General features: G+C 35.8%; 1 long non-coding RNA gene across 1 annotated transcript in view; it reads left to right on the forward strand.

Moving 5' to 3' along the window:
- The window catches only part of LOC125326093, a 52,056-nt gene extending 36,071 nt beyond the window's left edge, over nucleotides 1–15,985 (forward strand). The window contains exons 4-6 of the long non-coding RNA XR_007203681.1: nucleotides 6,793–7,004; nucleotides 9,890–9,944; nucleotides 15,190–15,985. This is a non-coding gene — a long non-coding RNA (uncharacterized LOC125326093). The remainder of the gene's footprint in view (nucleotides 1–6,792; nucleotides 7,005–9,889; nucleotides 9,945–15,189) is intronic.
- The last annotated feature ends 4,047 nt before the right edge of the window (nucleotides 15,986–20,032 follow it).

Consider the following 20,032-nt stretch of genomic DNA (forward strand, 5'->3'; position numbering starts at 1 on the left):
AGAAAACTGGTAGATACTACATGCATTCTCAATACTTAAGGCCTACCCTATTGTGTAAAATAGGCTATTTTGCCATAGATTCATGTGGCTGAATAATTATGCCATGCAATTTTGGCTTATACTGTTTCTTTTTACAATTAGTCTGGTGACAGCTTGAATGAAAATTAGTTGAGTGACATTAGCTAGATGAATAACATTCATCTAGTTATTAATAGACCTTGAAAATATTTCTGTCTTCTGGAATCATTCACCTATTTTCTTTGGCAGCGAATGTCTTAATGAATATTAAGATCATAAAGGGTATGCTTCTGTTCTTACTCAGCTTGTTTAGTGCTTTTTAAAAGCTGTGTTTGTGGTTCCAAAAAGTGCTGTACTCTTTGCTCTTTATTATATCACTGGACTTACTCATAATAAATATTTATATTAAAAGAATGAACATTACTTGTGTATGCACCTGTTTGGATGGTATATGTACATGTGTGTTTGTATATATATATGTATTTTATAAATATATATAACAGTTACATGCATTTGAATAATAATCTATTTTTCAATATTTAATCTTAAATAGTGTTATTTTTCTTGCTATATCTAATCTTTACAGTTCTGCTTCCCATTTTTAATGTTACCTCTATTCCTCTCTTCCAGTTATTGTGTCTTAATTTCTCAGTAATTACAGTAACAAAATTGTTTTGGGCCCTAGAGGTGGATATCCTTGATGTACTAATGCCTGCTGATGGCCTTACTATAATAGCGTGGATAAAGAAATTGTAACTATGGCTTTTCACCATTATCTTTAATCCAATAGCATGGTAGGTGATGAGGTTAGATTTTAGTTTAGCTACATTAGATTTTGGATTGTATTTAGCAAAGCTACTAAATAAGATTTCAGTACTAGTGAATGAGGGGGGAGATGGTGGTCTTTTAACTGTAGATCACTTTCAGGAGAAATCTAGGTACTGGAATGACTAAGTAGTTGGAAACTAAAGACCTGAAGATACATCAAGGTGCACATAAAAATGGTGTCATAATTCCAGGTGGATGTTCACGCTGACAACATAATTTAAACTCTCTGTCCCATATAACTAGTTATTTTACACGTGTTAAGACCTCTTAATAGTGCAGAAATTAGTATTCCTTAACTTATGGTAACAAAAGTTACCATAAATTTGGCAGAAAGTTTCACCTCGTAAGTTCTGGTTGGGAAATGGCATTTGTTAATGATGTTAATCTTAAAACACAGTGAGACCATTACCATGTATTGAAGGCAACTCCTTACTTTGGCTTCCAAAATGTGGGGATATAATGGATATAACTGAAATTGGAATGTGAGCTGATTGTTTTTCCTGGTACTGATAAACAGTAATGGAAGTGGATCAGCAGATAGACACTTAAAGAATCTAACTTACACTGGAATTTAATTGAAAAATGCTATTTTCATATATCCACCAAAGCAAGGTTTACTCATAATAGTCTAATAAACTGTTCAATTAGAGATGGATTTAAATAACAATTAACATAAACACAACTAACATTGCAAACCAGTTGAAAACAGCTCATAATATCTTTTACTACACCAACTAACATGTACTCATTCAGTGATTATGTAATCATCTCTGGTGGAGATAACACAACAGAGCACACTGAATTAGAAGGTATAATTGCTGTGATAATAACTAAACAAAGATGTGAGTCTTTAGGGTTCAGATTGGTTGTTGGAACCATAATGACTTTTTAATATTTTTTTGTATTGCGGCTTTATTTCACTTTTGCAAAAGGTTTTTCTATTATTCTTATACTTAAGCTTACCAAAGGCATGAAGTGAAAAAGGAAATACAAGCTGCAAAAAGCTACAATTCATATTGCAGTCATAATTTGTCTTGATTCATTGCTTTATAGTCCTTTAGCTCAGAATTTGCAGGAGCCTGTAGAAATAGTGTCAGTAATCCTTATTAGACAGATGATGTGGATTAATCTGCCTCCTACACTGCAGCTCACTGACATCTATCTTGAACATGAGTATTAATTTTCAGTCTGAAATTTGCTGTCACGAATTAAATCTCTAGATCTAGATTTGTTTGATAATTTGGCTTTTTTAATGTTGTGACTAAGTAGAGGGTCTTTTGAGCTTTGAGAAACATGGGAAAATGTATATTTTCTGAAGGAGAGCATTCAAAACATGAGATGGAATTCTGATTTCATAACGGTTGTGATTTTTAGAAATGATGATGTTGAAACCTAATCATACACATTTAATAGAAAATTACATGTTTTTTCAACCTTTCCTTATGGTTCAGCTTACAGAAGTCCTAGGGGTACAACAGTGAGAGAAATGTCCAAACATGTGATTCTCTAGATTTTCTGTAGTAGACTAAGGGCTTGTGTGTCACAACATTCACACCAAGAAGTTATAACTAACATTTCTCATTACTGCAGATATGGTCCAACCATCTCCACCATAAGGGTGTGATTTGGATTCCTATCGAAATTTTTGGCTTCTACTTGTTAGTGCAAATTTTTGTACATCAATGTGATGAGTGTTATGGGAATATCCTTATGAGAGGCAATAGAATGACAAATATCTATTTAGATGACATATAATTCTTGCCATAATTTATGAGGAGAAAATTCTTCATGTAGTTTTACTTAGTATAGAGATATAAGGAGCTATGGATTTGGAGCCTGTAATTTCAGTGTTATTTTTCTTAGGCTAACTGTCACCAAATCACAAATGAGTGTAGCTTGAGGTGAAACAACTCCAATTAACACCATAACAAGTGTTTTAAGTCCAGATAATTTATTTCATGCTTACAGAAGGTGTAGAAGGTGAGAAGTGAGGATTTGGACAGGTAGTAATTATTAAATGATTAAGTACAGTAATTTATCTTGCAAAGAGAGATGCAAATAAAGTAACAAAAATGACTGAGGTTTGGTCTTGCACTGAGTTTTGTGTTATAGTGCCAACTTGTTCTGAGTCTGAGATCACCAAGTGGCTGAGTATCATGGTAAAGTTATGAATATCAAACCTCTGTTACTAATCTTCAGACATTTCTAAGCTTACTTCCTTTCTTACCATTCTGTTGCACTGATGCCCCAGACCCCTGCTTAGCTTTTTTGTGATAGGGCATTTGTTTTAATGGTTGAAATAAAAGTACTTTGGGACACGGTCCCTGTCTCTGATTTTTTCTTTTAACAGTGCACAACACTGCAGGTCTGTGCTACTTCACTGAATTTCTAGGCAGTGCCAGATTATAACTGGAAAAATGTTATGGTTTGCTTCCACTTTCCATGTAATTAGCATTCCTGGCTGTATAGGAACTTAACAAGATTGTATACTTCTTCAAATGCTGTATAAGAACTTCCAGGGAAAATGATCAAAGAAATAGTATGGTATCTTTATCAATATTTATTATAGAAAGTTGTACATATGCTAAAGTGCATATGTTACATATGTTACATATACTGAAAGGGGGATCATCAGGTTCTGCTAATCAGTATACAAGATGCTGCTCACATTACAGTTTCATGAAAATGAAAATTTTGTATCTCCTATTTTCACAGGTTATGCCATCTGGCTTCACTTTTATTCAGTGCATGAATAGCACTAACTTTTAATTTTTATCATATACAAAGTGCTAAATTAATTATTTTATTTCCTGTGTCTTCCAAATTGTTAGCCTAATTAAGAGCTCACTTAGCAGAATATTGCATATTAATCACATGGCCTCTTTCACTAACATGCTAATTTATTAGGATAAAATAACACTGTAACACTTCAAGACATGGAATTTCCATAGTGTTTCTATTCATAGTACCTACATTCTCAGAATTATCAGCAGATCTCATCATCCAGCATTACTACTGAATTAAATATGTGGCATCAGTGTTTACTGATGGAATTTTAACTTTCTTCATGTTAATATTACTTCCATTCTTCTTTGAGGTAGTATCAGCTGCATAATACAAAGTTGGACTTCCTTCAAAAGAGGATTTTCTGTTACTCTAATTTAATATGTAATTTTATTTGGAGAAATATGAGATAGTGTATATGTGATTTTGAAATTTAAATCCAAATCCCCAAAGCCTCTCAGGTTTATGAGATCAATTCTCAAAATTAACTTATTTCTAATGAGTGTATTGTTTAATTAGTTTTTACTATTGCAGATAATACTAGGTGTGTATGTCATTTAAATTTTTTTATCATTATCAAGAACAGCTTTTATTACATTATTAATTCAAGAGAATGCTCACAGAAAAAGCTATTTTTCTCTCCATTATGTCTTCAACTCAGTAAGATAATGTGAATTTTATGAATTGAATGGTTCCACCAGAAACAATTTGCCTGACCATACACTTGAAAATACCGATGTGCTTTAAATAACTTGATACTTCAAGGCTGATTTCTACATGTTGAACTTAAATTGTCAGGATGAGTAATTGCAGCCCTAGTGAGACTGAATCTGGAGTGCTGTGTCCAGCTCTGGGCTTCTCAGTACAAGAGAGACATAGAAATTCAGGAGTGGGTACAGTGAAGGATGGCAAAGATGATTGGGGGACTGGAGCATCTCTCTGATAAGAAAAGGCTGAGGGAGCTGGACCTGTTCAGCCTTAAGAATTCTTGAGAGACCTGCGAGGAGACCTCATCAATATCTGTCAGTATCTGAAGGGAGGGTGTCAGGGGATGGATCCAGGCTCTCCTTGGTGGTGCTGAGCAGTAGGACAAGAGGCAACAGGCAGAAGATGATGCACAGGAAGTTCCACCTGAACATGAGCGAGAACTTTTCTGTGCAGGTGACTGAGCACTGGAACAGATTGTCCAGAGAGGTTGTGGAGTCTCCCTCACTGGGGACATCACAGAACCATATGGACAAAATCCTGTGCAATGTGTTCTAGGATGGCCCTGCTTAAGCAGGAAGGTTGAACCAGATGACCCCCTGTGATCCCTTCCACCATTACCCATTCTGTGATTCTGTGAATTTTGCTAAGTGAACTGGTCATGAAATATGTGCAGCTTCCAAATGCTGCAGTAGATCCTAGTTTATAAATATTGGTTGGCAGCAGGGTTAGTGTCAGAGATTATGCTATATTTTGTGTAGTCAGATATCTCTGAAAGTCCAACACTTTGCCTTCTATCTATTTCATATACTATCAAAACTGTATCTTTTAGCTGATGTTTGAGTAGTCTCAGCAAATGATATGCTTTTTTAAAATCCTATTAATAATTTTCAGCTTTATGGATTCGTTCTATGATTCTAGTCCCATTCTCCATGTTTGGAAGAAGCAATACTTAGATACCCTCCTAACTGTCAAAATATGCATTCTATTTATGTGCCTTTTTTCACTTCTCTCTTATCCTGGAGAGGTATAAGAACAAAAAGTCTGCAAAAGCCTTTTAGTTTTAAGAACCAACTTTGTTAGGTTTCTAAAAAAACCCTTGTAGTAGTTTCTTGGCATAAGAGTTCTAATATTGAAAAAGAATGGGGTGAAATAAATATTTATATTCTTATCAGTATGACTGAACTCAGTCAAGAGATTAAATATTTCTTATGAAACTTCATTAATCAGAAACTGAAAGAACCAAAAATAATTAATGCAGTCAAGTGGGGTTAAAGGAAAGTAGATCTTGCTCGACAAAATTAATGTAATGATTTATTTAAATGCAGACAGAGGATGTTGGAAATCAGTGTCCTTAAAAATGTCATACAATTTTAAAATTATGTACTATAGAATAGAAGTTGGTTGATGGCTCCCAAATTCATTTTAAAGGGTATATAGGCACCTATATAGTGTATTTTAAGTGGCACACTTAGGGAATTGATTATAAACTGTTTACAGTTTTTTCCAGAGATCTGGAACAAAATTTAAAATCACTGAATGAAACACCCAGAGAATGCAGTGCACCTTTTAGCCTAAAAGAAAAGTTCTGAGATGGTCACATTCTGTAGTACGATACAATAAAGAAGAACTTGACACTAGAAAGCTGTTTAGTCTCATCAATATAACATAGTGCTGAAAGTTGAAATTGTTTTTTCAGGCCAATGTTTGACCAGGCATAGCTTTAATGATACACATAGTCTTGTGTTGGGACAACTTCCTAGTGGCTGTTGTGCTGGCTCTCTGACTTTGCAATGATGCAGCCCCCATGAATGGGTATTCGTAAGTGGGATAGATTACACATCAGGAAAACCCCTGATGCTTTTCAAATCTTAAAAAGTTGAGGTTTGTCAATATTTTATTAGTCTACTCTGCATACATGCTGTACAACTGTTATGAGTTGAAAATAGTTGACATGACTAGTATATTGGAATCCTGTCTCAGGATTTTGTCAGAGCCAAGACTTCATCTTTGGTTACTGTGTCGATTTTGACTGCTTTGTATGTATGGTTGAAAATTTGAAATCTCAAAAGGTAAAACCTGTGGGACTTCAACACATAAGCTGTACAGTGTGTGAGCCTCTACAACACTGGGGTCTCTGCCATTCAAGCCCAGCCATGTGTGTTTTGGCTTTTAATATCTTGGTCTGCAGTAGCAGTAGAGGGTTTGCAGTAACAGGACTATGTTATGGTGCATTGTTCTGCATTGTTCTGCAGTAGCCATCGGAAAGAGACTTCATGGTAATTCTAAATATTTCGACCATATTCCTCAAATGTGAATTGTCTCTTGTTTGATCTGTTACCCATTATTTTTCTCCCCATTGCACAAGACTTATATCACCATAGGACACCACCAAAAGATAGTTTAGAAGTCCCTGGAAATGTTACTTTTGCAATGATGCCTTTGTTCTTTCTTCAGGAGGATCACTTTTGCTGTTGCTTTCTCCAGCTCTAGTGGGGAAGGGCCTGGAGACCTATCCTGTTCTGAGACCCAAGAGGATGCAGTACTTTTCTATCCATTTTAAGGGCTCTGCAGCAATACCTAGGTGCTGTTTTGGAAATCTTACCTCTTACTCTCTGGATTGGTGGCTGTGTTCTTCTCCAAGGGCTAATAGAGAAAAATTATACCAGGTAATAAATGATGCTTAAATTTCTGTTGCAGAAATTAACCTTGAGGTCTGACATGTATGCTTAACTGGGGAAGGATATGGATAAAAGAATTAATATCTGTGCAATTTTACAACAGAAAAGGCATGAAAAAATCAGCTTTAGAAATAGATAAATACACATCTAATTGATATTGTGAAAGTAAATGTGTGATTATATCAACCACAGTTAAATTAAATATCTAAGCCAAGGAAACATCTATAGAAAACAATTTTTCCACTTGGTGGAAGGTTGCCTTCCGTTTCTTTGTGATCCACATATTACAATGTCTCAACAATATAAATGTATGCATTAATATTAATATTAATAACTTCCCTAAGGTCATACATATAATAGATGTGCTAATTCTCTCAGAATTGCATAAATAATTCAATTTACTTTGGGGAATTTTTGCTGTATTTTTTTAGCATGTTGTCTTGAACTACTACTTGCCCAAGTAGATTGTTGATTCTTGTGTACTTTGGTTCAGGAGGCTTGAATGAAGCCTACTAATTTTGTCTTTAAAACATTCAAAGAGAGGGTTCTTCTGACTTTGAAGCAGGAGTTATGTGTCCATTATACATAACACTAGTAAAGAGTAGGATAGCTGTCAGTCCGGATTAGAATCCAGAGACGTTTCTACAGAGCTCTTCACATTTGTGTGTGACCTCTATCGACTTCCCTTTCTCATTTCTGCTTGATGTCAGTCAGAAGGAGTGAAAGGATGTTTATTCATTCTTCACAGCAGTGCTTCCCACCACGTCTTCAGGGTTGTGTTTCTTAAAGTAACAATTGACTAAGCTTTGGCAATGCTCTCTCAGTGTATTTGCAAGCTATTTTGACACTTTTAGTGACATCTTTTCCTTCATGGTGGAAGTATAACAGAAAATATGACAATTATAATGGAATATATCGCTGAAAAGAAGTATTTAGCAGAGCAATGACAGGACTGTGGGAGATAGTCATCCACCCTAGCAGTCCTTTCAGAAAATGACCAAATAGGGGAAAAATATGCTGATGGAACCAAAACTTCATTTGTAATTTTTTTTATTTTGTCTCGGGTTAAACCTGTATCTTTTCTAGTATACTCTTCTATTTCTTTTCATCTAAACTTTAAGAAAAATTTGTGGGAGGACATCAAGTATCCTGTCTTAGACAAATGTCTTGATCTTTGTCTTGACTCTTTTCCAATTCATAAACCTGCAGGATTTGCTATTGCTTTTTTCTGTAACAGGTAGAAAAAAAGACGTAGTATTATGCTATTAGTAGAAAATTGAGGCCAAATATGATAAATTGTTATCATCTAAGAATTAAAATAATTCTTATACAAAATATTTGAAATGTTTGGTTTTTGTTTGTTTGATACTTAATAAGAAAATCAAACAGAAATATTTGTCTTGAAAATATTCTACAGTTTTTGTGGGCTTTTTTGTTTGGTTGGTTCTGTTTGGTTTTTTGGTTGTTGTTTGCTTGTTTTGTTTGGGGTTTTTTGTTTTTTGGGGTTTTTTTCTTTTTTTTTCCCCAGTAGCCCAATTCCCTTCTCCACTTCTTGCAGAGGAAAATGTGTGTTAGTTCAGGCCTTACTTGAATGTGGGAGACTGGGAGGTCTCTGCATTGTGTATTCCAGTTTTGTCCATTTGACAGGATTCTGCCAGAGTACCACTTCTTAAAGTATGGACACTTTACAGAGTTAAATATGTCATTTGCTGGGACAAAACTGAAATGTAGTTGCTATTGAAATAGAAATTCAGATCTCTTGTCTGTTAAATCTTAAGGTGATGAATCCTTTTATCCTCTCCACTTTTTAGTCCAATATCTTTCACCAGCATTCTTGATTGTAGTAATCAATGCAGTCCTTCATAGGTTCCCTGGAAAAAGTTAGTGTGGTTTTTGGTGTGTGGTGTGTTCCTCCCCCAGGTCTGCCGTTTTTCGGTTTTCCTTGCTGCCTTCTGTAAGCTTTTTCCAAATGAAGGTGAGGAGTTGCTTTTCAAAAAAATTCCTTTTCTCCCCAAGAACTTGCATTTGTCCTCATTAACAAGGCAAATAGCCCATCCTCGGCAGCTCAGCCATACTCACAAAAACACAGCTTAAAGGTACTAAGTGGTGAGCACAAAAATGAAGTGCATACATCCATCACAGTTCATGATGGTGTCCTAAACAGGAGAGAAGCTTCCAGAATAGGATGTCATTGAGCCCAATAGGAGATTATTGAAAATGAAAATTGCTTAGAAACAACACAACTCTGGACATTGAGCATGGAGGGAGAGGACTGTTTTGCCCAGGAACCAGGGCAAGCTGGAGAGCTAGCAAAGAAGTTTGCTACTAAAATTTCATTGCTATGAGCATTTCGCAAAATACTGCATTACAAAGAGGTTTTTCAGAGTCACCAGATAGCTTGTTTTTACAATTTTTCAGTAAAGATAGCTGCAGGCTCTGTGCTAGTCAGGCAACAAAATTGGGACTGTGTTTTAGAGAGGAAAAAAAAGGAAGCAGATATCAGACTGTCCATACAAATGTGAAGCAGAAAAAATGCCCTGAAGAAACTCTCATAACTCACTCACACAAACACTTTAAATATGAGATAGTAAAGAAGGTGGTCTGTAGTTTCTTTAGTCTTGGTTTATAACTAGGTTGGTTGCATATGTGTAGAAAAATAAAACACATACATGTAAAACAAAATAATATTTTTAAAAAGTAGAAATAGTGAAATAATCAATTTTTAAAAAATCTAAATAGGGATTTGAAAAGTTTATCCAGACACTGAAACAGTTATAATAGACTTATGTATATCTGTGTGTTGGATCAGCTATAGAAATTATTTTCATATGGTAAATTCTAGCTGGTGTGCTATTAGATGCTCAATTTTTCAGGTTGAGGATCCAGTTCCCCAGCAACCCTGTATCTCCTGGTTGTCTTTATGGAATGGTATGTGGATTTGAACATGTTGTCTTTTTATTATGTTCCAAAATCATTTTGGCTTAATAATCAGTTTCAAACATTCTTTTCTTTAACTCTGTCTGAATCTCTTAATTATAATTTAGTTAGGAGGCTATTTCAGTCTTTATTCTGCTGTAACATTGCTTATGCTCCCTGTTCAGAGTCCATTTGGAAAGTAGAGGTATGACTTTTGTCTAATTAGATAGAAAAAGTAGTCAGCTAAAAAATATTCAGCTAATGATTCTGATGCTTTGTTAGGGCTTGAGCCGAGTTTTATAAACAAATGCAACAATATATTATAATGATGTAGCAATAAGGTGGTTTGCTTCTGAAAATAGTCATGTATCAAGTAGTCATCGATCATCTATTCAAGTGGAGCACGATAACAACTCTGACCTAGAGTACATCATTTTTCAAGTTTAGCAGTGCACCCTGCCAGCATTTTTTTAAAATGTCTTCATTTTATGATCACTTATTAGTATTTTAGAGTAGCTGAAGAAGTGAATTTTATTTTTGAAATACAGACAAAAGCTGTGGTACTAGAAAGACAGCAGACAGCTTGGGTCCTGGTGATGTTTTCCAGCTAATGAACCTGATATATAGCTGAAATTCTGGAGTTTTGTTAAGCTGGGAAAAGCTGTGGAGAAGAACAAGATGGAAATAACATTAGGAAGAAGTTGATTGTTTTTTTTTTTTTTCTAGAAAGTGTTAAGTAAGGGATCATGTGTTTCAATAGGTAAAGCTAAAATGATAATTTTGCTCAGAACAGGGATCTCTGTAAAGGAACAGTATAAATACAGTTATAGTGATAGATTGGTATATTTTGCTTGTTAGGAGATCCTGATTCTGTTTCCATCTTTATAGCATAAGTGTGTGCTTAAATAAATGCGTAAAATATTGAGGCTGCCATGAAAAGGTTGTGGCTGCTTACATATAATCACCAAAGAAGAAAGAATTTTATATATACATGCACACACACACATATATATATATAAATAACAATGTACAGCAGTCTCTTAAGAGCAAAATTATATGGACTTGTTTTGTAAATGAACTTCATAAAGTCAAATAGAATGTGTATGTGAGAATTTTGTAGCTTTGTGATAGTCTTATAAATAATTTTTTGACTTCTGGGAGATAATATGTTCAGCATTGCACACAATAACTCTCTTTCTTTCAGGTACCATTTAGTGAGGCTTTTTTTCTTACATATCATGAGTAGCCATTTTCCTTGTGTTCCCTTATCAATTTGTTTATGGGAAGACTCCAGAGGAAGAACTTTTCTGCTTAAAAACAAAAATATAGTTAATGTGCTGTCTGTTAGAGAAAAAAGTTCTTCTGAAGTTTAGTGGCCCTTAATGATGTGTTTCTGTTGTCATGGAAATGAGGCTCTTTTTTTTTTTTGGTAGGTTTATTTGTTCTACTTTTGCTTTTTATAGCCTTCCTTTTATAAGTTTAGCTTTGTACTGGCAGTGTTCTGCTTCATAAAAGAAAAGTTATACTTCTTTTATTATCCTTTTACTTCCCTTTTATATCCACTAGAGTTTGATGGCTAAAAGGCTGAGGAAGAAACAAATACTGGGAGATGGGAAGGTATTGGGCATGTACTTCACCTTACAGGAACAGAGTCTCAATCTGGCAGGAAAAAGAGGAATCACTGCTGTGAAGCATGCAATAGTAAAGTTAAAAATTGGATTGGACTAAATATTAGATATTGTTAGTACTTCCCATCTCATAAAAATGTGAGTTGCAAAGTCACTGATGGAGGCCATGAAAGCAATCCAGTTTTTACAGTGTCTGTTTTCTGTCATTGTCTGAACAGGAGATTTGTTCCTTTGTGCTTAAGTACAGTGTCATGTTTTTTACAGTTCTTTCATACTTGTTTTTTCTGGGTCTTGATAAGAAAAATGATTCAAACTTAAAAGTGGTTAATGCTATTTACTGAATAATTAGAAAGTGATATTAATGAGTTAATCCTATGTCAATTCTGATGCCAGGAACCCCTGAGGCATGTCAGCATCAGACAGACCTCTTCAAGATGTCCATAATCTGCTGCACAGAATTTCTGTCCGTGGTAAGGTTCTATATACCTCACCACGTGCCATGCTTTTATAATTTTCTTCCTCACCATTAAATTTATTAGTTAAAAATGGTCTGTTTCCTCACAATAAAACCATTAATTTATGATCTAAAAAGTGTGAAATGTCCACGAAGGACATATGATACATGTTAGAACATCAGAGAGGACCATCTGTACATCCTCCTGTAACATCTGTACATCCTCCTGTAACACCTGCAAGCTACCATGACAGGACAGGGTCATTCGGCTGCCACTTAGAATGACATATGGGTACTAGCTGGGGAGGCTTAGCTGGGTCAGCATATACCTCAGGATCACCAATTCCTCATTATGTCTTCAGAATTGTTCCCCCATAGCAGTTTTTCTATAAGTATGTGTTAAAATGAGCTGAAGCACTGTAAGCAAGTGATATCTGTAAAAACAAGCACATAAAAAATTTTGTGATGATTCAGAGAGGAAGGGTAAGCATGATTCATATTGTGAATAATTTGAGCCTCTGCTCTAAAGACACAGGTTCCTTGCTTCTAAGAAAAGGTGGGAAAGGTTAAAAGAGTTCATACTTGAGAAGTGAGTGTGATCTCTTTTGCCTAGTGTCTTCTTTCATGGGAGAGCCTTCCTTTTACATGTACCACTGTTTTTGCGCTGATATGATATTTCATCCTTCCTTCCAAAGTTCATATTATAACGAAATAGGTATGCAGTCAAGAACAGCTGCAGCTGGGTTCCTGGGAGGTAGATCTTGCAAACCATTATAAGTTCCTATAGTCTGCTTAGAGCGTGAAAAACATGGGGGAAAATCTGCTAGTCATAGCAAATCCCATGTGTATCTAAATCAGCTTCCACTCTTTCTCAAATCTTTAATTGCATGCTGTGCCTCCAGTATCATCACTTTCAGGGATTTTATGCTTTCTGTGAGTACTTAATTTTTTAGCTGTCCTGGTCATTTCTTTTTTAACAAGTTTCCTTATTTTTAAAGTTACCCATATGAACTTTAGTAAAACAATGATTGATATGCTGTGTTCTTTTTCTCTGTTTTGTCATAGCTTTTCTGTGTGTTGCTGTATGTTTTGAAATCTAATGCCTCTGTCTCTCCATGATTGTTTTCCTTCTGTATTGATGTACTCAGTTCGTTAATGTCTTCACTTGGGGCAAAACTATATTTTTATATGTGTAAATAGCTCTTTCTATTTAAAAATAAACAAAATAAAGGTATGATATTTTGATGCTTATTATTATTACAGGTATCATACAAAGTGTTTAAAAAAAGAAAAAATATCTTGTTAGTGCAGGATAATTAAAAAAGGCACATAGTGGGTTAGAATTTTATTAAACATGTCCTTCAAAAATTATGCAGGTGGTTAATTCACTCTTGAACGTCTGAGATTAATTCTTTTAGGTTTAGTATGCTAAGTATACAAAATATTTTTGAAGTGATTAGAAAATAGTTTTTGGAGTAGATATGCATTCTTATGATCTACATTGTTAGCAGATAGATTTAGAAAAACAATCAATCTTCATGGTTATAAGTCATTACACATTTCAGGAAAGAGTTTTCCCTTTACTGTGATGCACACTTGAATTCTTAATGGTAATTTAATAGTTGAATAACTGTCATGAGCATAGCAACATTAAAAAAGTCCTGATTTTATTCAGCCCAGATTTTTCCATTATTTGGACAATAGTCTGAGAGACAGACTAGTAAAGTTCCTGAGAATCCCTTACCACAGTAAGGGTCAGCTTTACAATTATTATATTTATCCAAGGATTAGTGGAAAAAAATGCTTTGTGATACTTTTGTTTGCTAAAATTTCTACAGTGTAGGGTGTAAATTTTAATAGGTGCAAAGAGGGCTTAGAGGAATCTGATATTTAAAACATCTAAACCAGTAATTAGTTTACTTTGGTGAGAGAGTAAAGGTGATAATTCAAGAACTGTGGTTTGGTTTGCTGCGTTTTAACTATCTGACAGCTTTTACTCTCTTTGTGGGAACTTTTTTTTTTTTTCTTTTGGTCATCTGAAAACTGATCTGTAATCCATTTATGTGATTTAGTTTTCCAGATTAGGAAGATCCTCTAATTATGTTGTATTAAGAGATTGCAACTAGAATTTGTAATGGAGTCTTAGCTTGAATACCACCCAAAATGTGCCACTTAGGACCAAAAAAAAAAAGTTTTTGCTAATCTTTATTTCTCCCAACTTGTCTTGTTGTAATGTTGATCTATAATAAGAATACTGAATGCTACTTTGAGTCTTTCAAAAGCAGTAAGTGAGTAACAGAGATTAAAAAAGGGATTACAGGATCCAGGGAGTTCATTGAACCAGCATCTTTAAACCACCGCTTATGGAAGATATTTATAAACTGTTCTTTTGCAGCCGGTAATTGAACACTCAGTTTCAGTTATGGTTTTTAGATCTCTTTCTCTGATTTTCTAGGAATGATAAAGGGGTGGGGTGAGGGATGCAGTGGAACATTCAGTGTATGCTCTGTGAGGACATGATTTACATGCCTTTTGTTGAGGTGCATGCATATTGCATAAAGGTCTCATTCACTGGATACTTTGCATCTGAATAGAACTGCGTAAGTATATATGTGTATGGATGTGTTTATACTTGTACATCTACATATATATATACACATACACACATACGTGCATATTTATACATCTAGGTGCACTTCATCTCTAGAACTTTGAACGGCATTAGAAGTGTGCCATTTTTCTTTTAAAAAAATTCATTTTTGGGTTTGGGTTTTTCCTTGGCATGACAGTTTCTCTGAGAGAATGGCAATGATGCCTGGTTTAGATTCTTTACATTTGTTGCATTTAAGCTATAAGAGACGAATGCATTGCTCATTAGGAGGTATGTTAAGGAGTAAAAAGCTTGCTGGTAAATTGTTATAAGCACAGTCTAACTTCTATTGTTTTGCAAATTGTGTATTTGTGATCTCTCAAGTTTTAAAAATAAGGCAACTAAAATTGTAATTATAATAATCATTAAACATATCTGATTTTTTCAGCTTGACAATTCTCCATAAATCATAACTTTCTATGCCAATGGGAGGACCCACCCAGCAGCCTTTTGTTTATTTATCTTTTTTCACTAAACTGCTAATCTCCCTTTTTTGGCTTGTTTTTCCTTTCTTTTTCCCTTCAGAGCTTGGATGGAATGGATGCACTTGGAGAAAAGTCAAATGGTAGCAAAAATGTAGTTGGCATCTACACAAAGAATCTACTGTAGCTGCTTGCTAAGTCTCACTTCAGTGCCTGGAAAATCGTGGAGGAGGTCATTCTGGGAGTTAGTGAAAAACATCGCAGTCATCAGTCACAGCCAGTACGGGTTTATGAGGGGGAAGTCCTGCTTATCAAACCTGGTTTCCTTTCATAACAAGGTAGCCCACCCAACTGATCAAGGGAAGCCAGTTGATGTGATCATTTTTGATTTCAGTAAGGCTTTTGATACTGTCTCTCACAGGATCTTTCAGGACAAAATGTCCAGTGCACAGCTGGATAAACACAACATGCAACAGGTAAGCAGCCGGCCCAGGGGTCAGGCACAAAGGGTTATAGTGAATGGGGTGACATCAGACTAGGGACATCTTCATAAATGCCTTGGATGCAGGACTCAAAAAAGTGCTAAGTGTGCAGGTGATAGGAAGTTGGGATTTTAAGGAAGGCAAAGCCAGATCCTGCACCTTGGAAGGGTCAACTGTAGATGTGCATAAAAACTGGAAAATGAGACGCTGGAGAGCAGCACTTTGGAGAGAGATCTGAGGATCCTGGTCAATGGCAAATTGAATCTGAGTCAGTGGTGCCCTGGCAGCCAGGAGGGCCAACCGTGTCCTGGGGGGCATCAGGCACAGCATCATCAGCTAGGCAAGGGAGGGGATTGTCCGGCTCTGCTCTGAACTGGGGTGGCCTTACCTCAAGTCCTGTGTGCAGTTTTGAACACAACAATATAATATAAAATTATAATAATAATTATAATGGGATAGAAATAATATATATAATGGGATATAAAGCCATTAGAGAGAATCCAAAGGAGAGCTACAAAGATGGTGAAGGGCTTGAGGGGAAGCTCCGTGAGGAGCAGCTGAGATGACTTAGTCATTTCGGCTTAGATAAGAGGAGACTGAGGAGAGACTTCATTGAAGTCTGCAACTTCCTTGTGACCAGAGATGGAACCTCAGGAAATGATCTGAAGTTGTGTTATGGGAGTTTTATGTTGGAATTCGGAAAAGGTTCTTCACCCAGAGAGTGTTTGGGCTCAGGAACAGGCTCCCCAGGGAAGTGGTCACAAGACAAACCTGACAGACTTCAAGAAGCATTTGAACAATGCTCTCAGGCATGTGGTGTGTTTCTTGGGGCTGTCACGTGCAGGGACAGGAGATGGACTTGATTATCCTAATGGATCCTTTCCAACTCAAGATATTCTGATTCTGTGTCTTGTGTTGTCTAAAAGCCTTAACTGCAAAGATTATTCTGTGTCAAATAATGAACAAAGCCAATGCCTAAACTACAACTTGTGGAATAATGGAGGGATAACTTTAAATTAACTAGCTTGGGTATTACAGGTAGTCAGTTGGATGTTACAGTGGGGATACTGTAACACGCATATATCAAACCAGCAGTCCCGTGGAAAGAAATATGTATGTGGACAGATTCTTGGTAGATGTTTCAGAGATGTTTATTTCTCCAGCCGCATGGCCGGAGCTCTGCCGAGGAACTGTTCCAGTCACAGGACCCGAGGGTCCTTCTGCCCGCGCAGGGAACACAAACCAACCAATGGGAACGAGGCTGAGCAGGGGCAGGGAAACCCCGTGCCTCCCCCCAGGACCCCACTCCCAGGACTACATGGCAGGGGGGAGGGACCCCAACAGTTGGATAGGTTATTATTCTGTGGTTTGTGTGCTGTACATGTGCAGGAACTTGGCTATTTGTTCTGTATTGTGATTTGTGTGGAGAAACTGTAGAATATGAAGTGAAAAGCAGAAGAAATGGATGAGTTTATAGACATGCCCCAATATTAAGTGTAAATCAACTCCTTCATCTGCACCTTGTAGGCAGGGCGTGGGTAACAAATAGTGACCCTTAAGGTAAGATTTAAGGCATAACTCTGTTTTAATGCTGCCTTGAATTTAGTCCCTTACACTTGCACATGGTGAACTGTGAGGGAAGTGAGGGTTCATGAATTCAGTTGACCTATGTGATGCTGCTGTTTCCCAAGGGGAATGGTCAAACTCTTTCTAATAAATAGGAGCAAGACATGACTGATAGGGAGAACTGTTTTGAAGCATTCTTGTCTGTGCATTTTTATCTTTAGCCTCTCTCCTACTTTATGTCCATACTGTTATATTAAATTTTTCTTATTACAGTAATTGTATGTCACAAGTGTTTTGTGTATTCTTCTGTGCCCAGCTGCCTTCTTAGTTCCTAACTTAGGAGTCCTTGTCAAAATAAAAGATTATACCATGTACTACATTTTGAAATCATCAAAAGGTGCTTTCAGAAATTTCTCAAACATTGAAAACAAGACAGAAACTCTGTGGAGCCAAAGAGAAACTTGAATGTTTTAATAGACCAATAACCTCCAATGGAACAGAGGCACACATGGAAATATGCATACTGTTGTTGCATGTAGGATGGATAACATCTTTAATCAGAGTTTTTCAACTCCATAAGACTGGTGAGAAGGGAAGAGAAAACACAGATTTTTTCTGTAACTAATTCTTCCATATATCAGACCCCAAAATTTTGAAGATATTTGAATGAGCACTTTGGTGTACAAAGACCACAGAAGTCACAGGAATCTCAGAGCACATTAAGGTATGAAATCTCTCAGCAAACATAATTACAGTTTTAAATAATTGATTAAAACCCAGAAGGTTCTAATGTGGTCATTTAGTCCAAACCCCTGCATAATGCAAGTATTTATCAGAGAATTCCTATGACCTAATTAAACTAAAGTATAACTAAGAGAATACAGATTATGGTTTTAATTTTTGTGTGTGTGTGTGGGTCCAAGAATCCAATCTTGTCTAATTTCTCTACTGTTTGGAAGAAATAATTTGAATATAATTGCTGTTCTCCAGTGTCTAGTTTCAAATTCCACTAGTATTGACTCAACTTTAACAACTTCCTGTTAGATCTGTTTTCTTGTAGATACTCTGGTGTAATGTAGGTGCCTCTTACCTTTATTCTTAAATTTGACATACTAGCACTTCACATTTTTAAATTAAAGGCATGCCTGTGGCCAGTTTTGAAGTACTTCCAGTTTTCAGCAGGAACTTTGCATTGATAGCACCAAAAACTATATGGAATATTTCTGTGATAGTTACACCAGTAGGAGATCTTAGAATATAATCACAGTGTGTTTTGGTTTGGAGAAGACCTCTGAAAATAGTGTAGTCCAAGTCCCCTGATAAAAGCAGAGTGAACTAGAACTGTGTGTGTTAAGTATGCTGCCCTGAGAAAAGTTCTTTTTATAATAATTTCATCCAATACATATCTGTATGAGTATTTATCAGCATATCCACTTCTTACAACACTGTCTGGGGTGAAAAATGCACTGTTGGATGATCACAATGCTGTGCTTATGGCATGGCCTCCAGTTTTGAAAGGGGATGTGAACATCTATCTGTTGTTGGGCTTTAAATACAGGCTTACTGCTGAGATCTAGAGTGTCTTTGTGGAGAATCTAGCCATAACATTTAGAAAACCTTAAGAAATGTATTATTGGACATCTCCCTCAATTATACTGGCATTCATGTTCAGCTGATTGTTCTTCATTAATCCCTCAACCAGGAAAATCTTTTCAGAGTTAAACCTTACCAGATGAGTAGCAGTATCCTTTGGGAATATGGCCAACTAATCTTGATCACAAGGATATTAATTCAGAACTTGGCCTGTTAATAAAAGGCATAGTTTTCTTAGTCTTAGGTATCAAAATGATTGAAATTCTTCAGAATTTTAGAGGAATTACATTGATGGTGTCAATTAATTTTACTCTGGAAAATTTTACTTATTTTCAAAAGTAAAACCGGTAAGAATCATGAAACATATCCAGTTATACTGAAGGTTTTAAATTACAGATAATGCTTACAATAGCTACAGATAATAGTCTGGAAGTATATTAAGATTGGTATTCTGAATCAGAGATACTGTTAATCATTTTTATTAGCTTTCTCCTCTTGATCGATATAGCGTATATGAAATATATATTTGAATACTGATATGAACAGGTTACTTCTTATCTCTTGTGTTTTAAGTCTGGATATCTTATGCAGTGGTGAAAGATCTTCTCAGTGAAGGAATTTTTTTAACCAGACGAGTTTCACAAAGAGGTTAGTTTTCTGAATATGATAATGATGTTAATGTTTATTTGTATGGAACATAATGAGGCTATATGCAAGGAGATTGTCTTCACACTCTCCTCTTCAATAAAATTCCTGTTTCTAGAAGTGTTAAAATATAGAAGAATGAAGAAAGAAATGAGAATAAATTAAGGTTGTCAAGGAAAGGATCTCCATTATTTTTCTATCAAATGTAACATCCAGACTCGAGGACAAAAAGTAGTAAGAGACTCATTTCTATCAGGTGAGGGCCTGTTCTGAAACTTCTTTAGGCTATATGACCATCTTGCTATGTCTTGAGAGCTGCCTGTTTTAGTATTTTGTTCCTCTAGAAGAATATAATTTCCTCAGAAAAAATAATTATTGGGAATTAGTAGAACTATACAAATCCTATCAATGGGATAAGCAACAGTATTCTGCTAACGTTACATTTTGCCTTCTACTTTCTTCCTTCCTCTCTTAACATTCCATTTCCCCGCTAATTCTGATAATTTTCATGTCATTAAGCATTTCTTCTTTCCCTGCACACTTGTGTGAGTGTCTGCTATGAGTTAAACTCTGGGCCATGTGCTCTTGGTTTATTATTTTGTAAGTATCTCATGAAGTTGTAAATATGAAATATACATCCCAGAGCAAACATTTAGAGAC

The sequence above is a fragment of the Corvus hawaiiensis genome, chromosome 5 (genome assembly GCF_020740725.1).
Source record: "Corvus hawaiiensis isolate bCorHaw1 chromosome 5, bCorHaw1.pri.cur, whole genome shotgun sequence".
Classification (NCBI taxonomy): Eukaryota; Metazoa; Chordata; class Aves; order Passeriformes; family Corvidae; genus Corvus; species Corvus hawaiiensis.